Source organism: Oncorhynchus gorbuscha, unplaced genomic scaffold (assembly GCF_021184085.1).
Source record: "Oncorhynchus gorbuscha isolate QuinsamMale2020 ecotype Even-year unplaced genomic scaffold, OgorEven_v1.0 Un_scaffold_10982, whole genome shotgun sequence".
Classification (NCBI taxonomy): Eukaryota; Metazoa; Chordata; class Actinopteri; order Salmoniformes; family Salmonidae; genus Oncorhynchus; species Oncorhynchus gorbuscha.
The window spans coordinates 1-9,411 of NW_025753641.1; the positions used below are offsets into that span (position 1 = coordinate 1).

The following is a 9,411-nucleotide window of genomic DNA, read 5'->3' on the forward strand; positions in this document are numbered from 1 at the left end:
CTCCTCCCCGTCCCGACAGGCTCCAGATGGACACATCTTCCTGGGAAGCCTTCTCTCTCCGGTGTTAAGTATGCCCAGGACTTCCTGGTGCAGCCATAGCAGAGCCAGTGTCGTCCGGTCCACGCTCTCATGGTACAAGCTGACAGCTTCACTCTACGCTGCTGTGAGCGCGGGTCTGCAGACTCAGACATCGTGGAGTATCTCCAAAACTCAGCAAGACATCTAACTGACGGCACGTGTGTCTGGCTTAAGGTCAGTTAGGGAGAGGAGGAGGAGGAGGAGGAGGAGGAGGAGGTACAGGGGTCTGAGTGAGACATCTGTACCGGACGGCATCGTGCAGTCCATTAAGGTCAGTTAGGAGAGGAGGAGGAGGAGGAGGAGGTGGAGGAGGTACAGGGGTCTGGGAGACATCTGTAGGACGGCATCAAGTGTAAGTTCATTAAGGTCAGTTAGGAGAGGAGGAGGCGGAGGAGGAGGAGGGGAGGAGGAGTGGGTCTGAGGAGACATCTGTACCGGACGGCAGGTTCATTAAGGTCAGTTAGGAGAGGAGGAGGAGGAGGAGGAGGGAGGAGGTGGTACAGGGGCCTGAGGAGACATCTGTACCGGACGGGGTCTATTCTGGGTCAGGGGAGGGAGGAGGAGGAGGAGGAGGGGGAGGTGGTACAGGGGTCTGAGGAGACATCTGTACCGGACGGCATCGTGCAGTTCATTAAGGTCAGTTAGGAGAGGAGGAGAGGAGGAGGTGGTACAAGGAGACATCTGTACCGGACGGCATCTGCAGTTCATTAAGGAGAGAGAGGAGGCGGAGGAGGGAGGAGGAGGTGGGAGGAGGTGGTCTGAGGAGACATCTGTACCGGGACGGCATCGTGCAGTCTATTAAGGGGTCAGTTAGAGAGGAGGAGGAGGAGGGAGGAGGGAGGTGGAGGAGGAGGTGGTACAGGGGTCTGAGGAGGAGTCTAAGGGAGGCGGAGGAGGAGGGTCTAGGGGGAGGAGGTCTGAGGAGGAGGAGGAGGAGGTACAGGGGTCTGAGGAGGAGGAGGAGGAGGAGGTACAGGGGTCTGAGGAGGGGTCTGAGGAGGAGGAGGAGGAGGTACAGGGGTCTGAGGAGACATCTGAGGGGGTCTGAGGAGGAGTCTGGTGCAGGGTCTGAGGAGAGGAGGAGGAGGGAGGTGGCAGGGGTCTGAGGAGGGGAGGAGGGAGTCTGAGGAGACATCTGTACGGACGGCATCGGCAGTTCATTAAGGTCAGTTAGAGAGGAGGAGGAGGAGGAGGAGGAGGTGAGGTACAGGGGTCTGAGGAGGAGGAGGTACAGGGGTCTGAGGAGGACATCTGTACAGGGCAGTCATTAAGGTCAGGAGGAGGAGGAGGAGGGGAGGTGGTACAGGGGTCTGAGGAGGAGGAGGGAGGGTACAGGGGTCTGAGGAGGAGGAGGAGGAGGTGGAGGAGGAGGAGGAGGTACAGTCTGGAGGAGGAGGAGGTGGTACAGGGGGAGGAGGTGGTACAGGGGTCTGAGGAGGAGGAGGAGGACAGGGGTCTGAGGAGACATCTGTACCGGTACGGCATCGAGCAGTGAGGATTAAGGTCTAGGAGAGGAGGGGGTCTGAGGAGGTGGTACAGGGGTCTGAGGAGGGAGGAGGAGGGAGGTGGTACAGGGGTCTGAGGAGGAGTCTGGTACAGGGGTCTGAGGAGGAGTCTGGTACAGGGGTCTGAGGAGGAGGAGGTGGTACAGGGGTCTGAGGAGGAGAGGTGGTGCAGGGGTCTGAGGGAGGAGGGGAGGAGGTGGTACAGGGGTCTGTAGGGGGGCTGTAGGGCGGGGTCTGTATGGGGGTGTCTGTAGGGGGTGTCTGTCGGGGGGAGGATCTGTAGAGGGTGTCTATGGGGGTGTTTTCTATAGGTGGGTCTGAGTGATGTCTGGTGTCTATTGAAGCTGATGAATGTCCTCTTCAGCTCTGCACTGTGAGCTACGGCAAGGTGAAGCTGGTGCTGAAACACAACCGGTAGGCTGAGACAACTCATTAATATATATATACACAACCGGTAGGCTGAGACAACTCATTAATATATATATATATAAACACAATAGGCTGAAACAACTCATTAATATATAAACACAACCTTTAGGCTGAAACAACTCATTAATATATATATATATATACACAACCGGTAGGCTGAGACAACTCATTAATTATATATATATACACAACCAGTAGGCTGAGACAACTCATTAATATATATATATATAAACACAATATGAAACAACTCATTAATATATATATATATACAACCAGTAGGCTGAGACAACTCATTAATATATATATATATATATACACAACCAGTAGGCTGAGACAACATTAATAATCATTAATATATATATATACACAACCAGTAGGCTGAGACAACTCATATATATATATATATATATATACACAACCAGTAGGCTGAGATAAACACAATTAATATTAATATATATATATATACACACAACCGGTAGGCTGAGACTCATTAATATATATATATATAAACACATTAATATATATATATATATATATACACACAACCAGTAGGCTGAAACAACACATTAATATATATATATATATAAACACAACCTTTAGGCTGAGACAACACATTAATATATATATATATATATATATATATATACATAAACACAACCTTTAGGCTGAAACAACTCATTAATATATATATATATAAACACAAGGTAGGCTGAGACAACTCATTAATATATATATATATAAACACAACCTTTATATATATATATATATATATACACACAACCTGTAGGCTGAGACAAAACATTAATATATATATATATATATACACACAACCGGTAGGCTGAGACAACTCATTAATATATATAACACAACCTTTAGGCTGAGACAACTCATTAATATATATATATATATAAACACAACCTTTAGGCTGAGACAACACATTAATATATATATAGGCTACTCATTAATATATATATATATATAAACACAATAGGCTGAAACAATATAATATATATATATATATATAAACACAACCTTTAGGCTGAAACAACACATTAATATATATATATATAAACACAACCTTTAGGCTGAAACAAACAAATAATATATATATATAGGCTGAAACAAACTCAACCTTTTAACTGAAACAAATTATAATATATATATATGAAAACAATATAATATATATATATATAAAGGCTGGAAACAACTCATTAATATATATATATTTAGGCTGAAACAACTCATTAATATATATATATATAAACACAACCTTTAGGCTGAATAACACAATTAATATATATATATAAACACAACCTTTAGGCTGAAACAACACATTAATATATATATATATACAAACACAACCTTTAGGCTGAGACAACACATAATATATATATATATAAACCTTATTAGGCTGAAACCACATTAATATATATATATATAAACACAACCTTTGCTGAAACAACACATTAATTGCCACATTAAACACAACCTTTAGGCTTCAAACTCATAAAGATATAAAACTTTATTTTAAAGATATAAAACATAAAGATATAAAACTGTATTTTTTGTGAAGAATCAACAACAAGTGGGACACAATCATGAAGTGGAACGACATTTATTGGATATTTCAAACTTTTTAACAAATCAAAACTGAAAATTGGGCGTGCAAAATGATTCAGCCCCCTTAAGTTAATACTTTGTAGCGCCACCTTTGCTGCGATTACAGCTGTAAGTCGCTTGGGGTATGTCTCTATCAGTTTTGCACATTGAGAGACTGACATTTTTTCCCATTCCTCCTTGCAAAACAGCTCGAGCTCAGTGAGGTTGGATGGAGAGCATTTGTGAACAGCAGTTTTCAGTTCTTTCCACAGATTCTCGATTGGATTCAGGTCTGGACTTTGACTTGGCCATTCTAACACCTGGATATGTTTATTTTTGAACCATTCCATTGCAGATTTTGCTTTATGTTTTGGATCATTGTCTTGTTGGAAGACAAATCTCCGTCCCAGTCTCAGGACTTTGCAGACTCCATCAGGTTTCTTCCAGAATGGTCCTTTGTATTTGGCTCCATCCATCTTCCCATCAATTTTAACCATCTTCCCTGTCCCTGCTGAAGAAAAGCAGGCCCAAACCATGATGCTGCCACCACCATGTTTGACAGTGGGGATGGTGTGTTCAGGTGATGAGCTGTGTTGCTTTTACGCCAAACATAACGTTTTGCATTGTTGCCAAAAAGTTCAATTTTGGTTTCATCTGACCAGAGCACCTTCTTCCACATGTTTGGTGTGTCTCCCAGGTGGCTTGTGGCAAACTTTAAACAACACTTTTTATGGATATCTTTAAGAAATGGCTTTCTTCTTGCCACTCTTCCATAAAGGCCAGATTTGTGCAATATACGACTGATTGTTGTCCTATGGACAGAGTCTCCCACCTCAGCTGTAGATCTCTGCAGTTCATCCAGAGTGATCATGGGCCTCTTGGCTGCATCTCTGATCAGTCTTCTTGTATGAGCTGAAAGTTTAGAGGGACGGCCAGGTCTTGGTAGATTTGCAGTGGTCTGATACTCCTTCCATTTCAATATTATCGCTTGCAGAGTGCTCCTTGGGATGTTTAAAGCTTGGGAAATCTTTTTGTATCCAAACCAGCTTTAAACTTCTTCACAACAGTATCTCAGACCTGCCCGGTGTGTTCCTTGTTCTTCATGATGCTCTCTGAGCTTTTAACGGACCTCTGAGACTATCACAGTGCAGGTGCATTTATACGGAGACTTGATTACACACAGGTGGATTGTATTTATCATCATTAGTCATTTAGGTCAACATTGATCATTCAGAGATCCTCACTGAACTTCTGGAGAGAGTTTGCTGCACTGAAAAGGGGCTGAATAATTTTGCACGCCCAATTTTTTCAGCTTTTGATTTGTTAAAAAGTTTGAAATATCCAATAAATGTCGTTCCACTTCATGATTGTGTCCCACTTGTTGTTGATTCTGCACAATAAAATACAGTTTTATATCTTTATGTTTGAAGCCTGAAATGTGGCAAAAGGTCGCAATGTTCTAGGGGGCCGAATACTTTCGCAAGGCACTGTAGCTCTGTCCCTTAATACCCTTCTAATATACTATATAGCTCTGTCCTGATATACCTTCTAATATACTATATAGCTCTGTCCCCTGATATACCCTTCTAATATACTATATAGCTCTGTCCTGATATACCCTTCTAATATACTATATAGCTCTGTCCTGATATACCCTTCTAATATACTATATAGCTCTGTCCCCTAATACCCTTCTAATATACTATATAGCTCTGTCCTGATATACCCTTCTAATATACTATATAGCTCTGTCCCCAAACACCCTTCTAATATACTATATAGCTCTGTCCCCAAATACCCTTCTAATATACTATATAGCTCTGTCCTGATATACCCTTCTAATATACTATATAGCTCTGTCCCCTAATACCCTTCTAATATACTATATAGCTCTGTCCTATATATACCCTACCCTTCTAATATACTATATAGCTCTGTCCTGATATACCCTTCTAATATACTATATAGCTCTTCCTAATATACTATATAGCTCTGTCCTGAAATACCCTTCTAATATACTATATAGCTCTGTCCCCAAATACCCTTCTAATATACTATATAGCTCTGTCCTGATATACCCTTCTAATATACTATATAGCTCTGTCCCCCAATACCCTTCTAATATACTATATAGCTCTGTCCTGATATACCCTTCTAATATACTATATAGCTCTGTCCTGATATACCCTTCTAATATACTATATAGCTCTGTCCTCTAATATACTATAGCTCTGTCCTTCTAATATACTATATAGCTCTGTCCTGATATACCCTTCTAATATACTATATAGCTCTGTCCTGATATACCCTTCTAATATACTATATAGCTCTGTCCTGATATACCCTTCTAATATACTATATAGCTCTGTCCCCAAATACCCTTCTAATATACTATATAGCTCTGTCCTGATATACCCTTCTAATATACTATATAGCTCTGTCCTGATATACCCTTCTAATATACTATATAGCTCTGTCCCCAAATACCCTTCTAATATACTATATAGCTCTGTCCCCATATATACCACTGATATTCTAATATACTATATAGCTCTGTCCCCAAATACTTCTAATATTATAGCTCTGTCCCCCAATACCCTTCTAATATACTATATAGCTCTGTCCTGATATACCTTCTAATATACTATATAGCAATACCCTTCTAATATACTATATAGCTCTGTCCTGATATACCCTTCTAATATACTATATAGCTGTCCTGATATACCCTTCTAATATACTATATAGTCCCCAAATTCTAATATACTATATAGCTCTGTCCCCAAATACCCTTCTAATATACTATATAGCTCTGTCCTGATATACCCTTCTAATATACTATATACCTCTGTCCCCATATAGCCTTCTAATATACTATATAGCTCTGTATATATATAACAAGACAACACATTTATATATATTTATAACAAGACAACACATTTATATATATTTATAACAAGACAACACATTTATATATATATATATATATATATAACATGACAACACATTTATATATATATATATATATATAACATGACAACACATTTATATATATATATATATATATATAAGATATAATATATATATATATATATATATATATATATAATAAGACAAACATTTATATATATATATATATATATAACATGACAAATACATTTATATATATATATATATATATAAGATATAACACATTTATATATATATATATATATAATAAGACAAATACATTTATATATATATATATATATATAATAAGACAACACATATATATATATATATATATAATAAGACAACACATTTATATATATATATATATAATAAGACAAATACATTTATATATATATATATATATATGACAACACATTTATATACATATATACATTTATATATGTAACAATATATTTATATATATATGTATATTATGACAAGACATTTATATATATATATATATATAACAAGACAACACATTTATATATATATATATATATAAGACAACACTGCATGACAACACATTTATATATATATATATATTTTATCATATAAATAAGTCCATTTATATATATCTGTCCGTGTGTAACAAGTCTGTCCGTGTGTGTCCTGTCCGTGTGTCTGTCTCTGTCTGTTTCTGTGTGTGTGTCTGTGTGTCTGTGTGTGTCTGTGTGTGTGTGTGTGTCAGGTACTTTGTGGAGAGTGCGTTCCCAGAGGTGATCCAGCGTCTTCTTCAGGACAGTGTGATCAGAGATTGTCGTCTCCGAACCGCAGAGGGGACAGACACCGAGCTCATCACTGAGGTCGTACACAGCAAGTCAGCAACAGCTAACAGCAACACACACACACACACACACACACACACACACACACACACACACACACGCACACACGCAGACACGCAGACACACACACACACGCAGACACACACACACAGACACACACCGACACACACACCGACACACAGACACACAGACACACAGACACAGACACGCACGCACGCGTATGTTAAAGCCTGTACTGATGTAACCTCCAACCCCTTCCAGATCTCTAAGTCCCTCCAGGACAACGGAGCAGGGGCCTCCACGTCAGCAGGGGCCCCTGAGGGCCAGACGCCAGGAGCCACCCAGGTACCAGAGGACATATTCAGCTACTATGAACAGATGGACAAGGAGGAAGAGGAGGAGGAGGAGACGCAGACCGTGTCCTTCGAGATCCGACAGGTTTGGTTGTGTGACTTGGAAACCGTGTTGGGCCCTGTGGCCCCCCACGAATTGTGGGCCCTGTGGCCCTTAATGAATTGTGGGCCCTGTGGCCCCTTAACGAATTGTTGGGCCCTGTGGCCCCTTAATGAAGTGTGGCCCCATTATGAATTGTGGGCCCTGTGGCCCCATTATGAAGTGTGGGCCCTGTGGCCCCTTAATGAATTGTGGGACCTGTGGCCCCTTATCGAAATTGTGGGCCCTGTGGCCCTTAATGAATTGTGGGACCTGGCCCCTTAATGAAGTGTGGGACCTGTGGCCCCTTAATGAAGTGTGGGCCCTGTGGCCCCCTTAATTAATTGTTGGGCCCTGTGGCCCCTTAATGAAGTGTGGCCCCATTATGAATTGTGGGCCCTGTGGCCCCTTAATGAATTGTGGGCCCTGTGGCCCCTTAATGAATTGTGGGACCTGTGGCCCCTTAATGAATTGTGACCTGTGGCCCCTAATGTGGGCCCTGTGGCCCCTTAATGAATTGTGGGACCTGTGGCCCCTTAATGAAGTGTGGGCCCTGTGGCCCCTTAATGAATTGTGGGACCTGTGGCCCCTTAATGAAGTGGGACCTGTGGCCCTCATCGAAGTGTGGGCCCTGTGGCCCCTTAATGAATTGTTGGGCCCTGTGGCCCCTTAATGAAGTGTGGCCCCATTATGAATTGTGGGCCCTGTGGCCCCATTATGAAGTGTGGGCCCTGTGGCCCCTTAATGAATTGTGAGACCTGTGGCCCTTAATGAATTTTGGGACCTGTGGCCCCTTAATGAATTTTGGGACCTGTGGCCCTTAATGAATTGTTGGGCCCTGTGGCCCCTTAATGAATTGTTGGGCCCTGTGGCCCTAATGAATTGGCCCTGTGGCCTTAATGAAGTGTGGCCCCATTATGAATTGTGGGCCCTGTGGCCCCTTAATGAATTATGAATTGGTCCCTTAATGAAATTGTTGGACCCTGTGGCCCCTTAATGAATTGTGGGCCCTGTGGCCCCTTAATGAATTGTGGGCCCTGTGGCCCCTTAATGTATGTGGGCCCTGTGGCCCCTTAATGAAGTGGTGGGCCCTGTGGTCCCTTATCGAAGTGTGGGCCCTGTGGTCCCTTAATGAAGTGTGGGCCCTGTGGCCCTTAATGAAGTTTGGGGCCCTGTGGCCCCTTAATGAATTTTGGGTCCTGTGGCCCCTTAATGAATTGTGGGCCCTGTGGCCCTTAATGAGTTGTGGCCCCTTAATGAATTGTGGGCCCTCGGGCCCTATATGAATTGTGGGCCCTCGGGCCCCTTAATGAATAGTGGTCTCTGTTGCCCCCCCGCCCCTCTGACAACGGCTTGTGGTCTCTTTGCCCCCCCGCCCCTCTGACAACAGCTTGTGGTCTCTGTTGCCCCCCCCCTGTGGCCCCTTAATGAGTTGTGGGCCCTCGGGCCCCTTAATGAAGTGTGGTCTCTGTGGCCCCTTAATGAAGTGTAGTCTCTGTGGCCCCTTAATGAAGTGTGGTCTCTGTGGCCCCTTAATGAAGTGTGGTCTCTGTGGCCCCTTAATGAAGTGTGGTCTCTGTGGCCCCTTAATG

At 42.4% G+C, this 9,411-nt stretch overlaps 1 long non-coding RNA gene across 1 annotated transcript; it reads left to right on the forward strand.

Moving 5' to 3' along the window:
- The first annotated feature begins 668 nt into the window (after window positions 1–668).
- On the forward strand, window positions 669–7,428 carry LOC124030373. The gene is made up of 3 exons (XR_006837956.1): window positions 669–714; window positions 1,948–1,997; window positions 7,291–7,428. It is a non-coding gene; the product is annotated as an uncharacterized LOC124030373 (long non-coding RNA).
- Window positions 7,429–9,411: the final 1,983 nt, after the last annotated feature.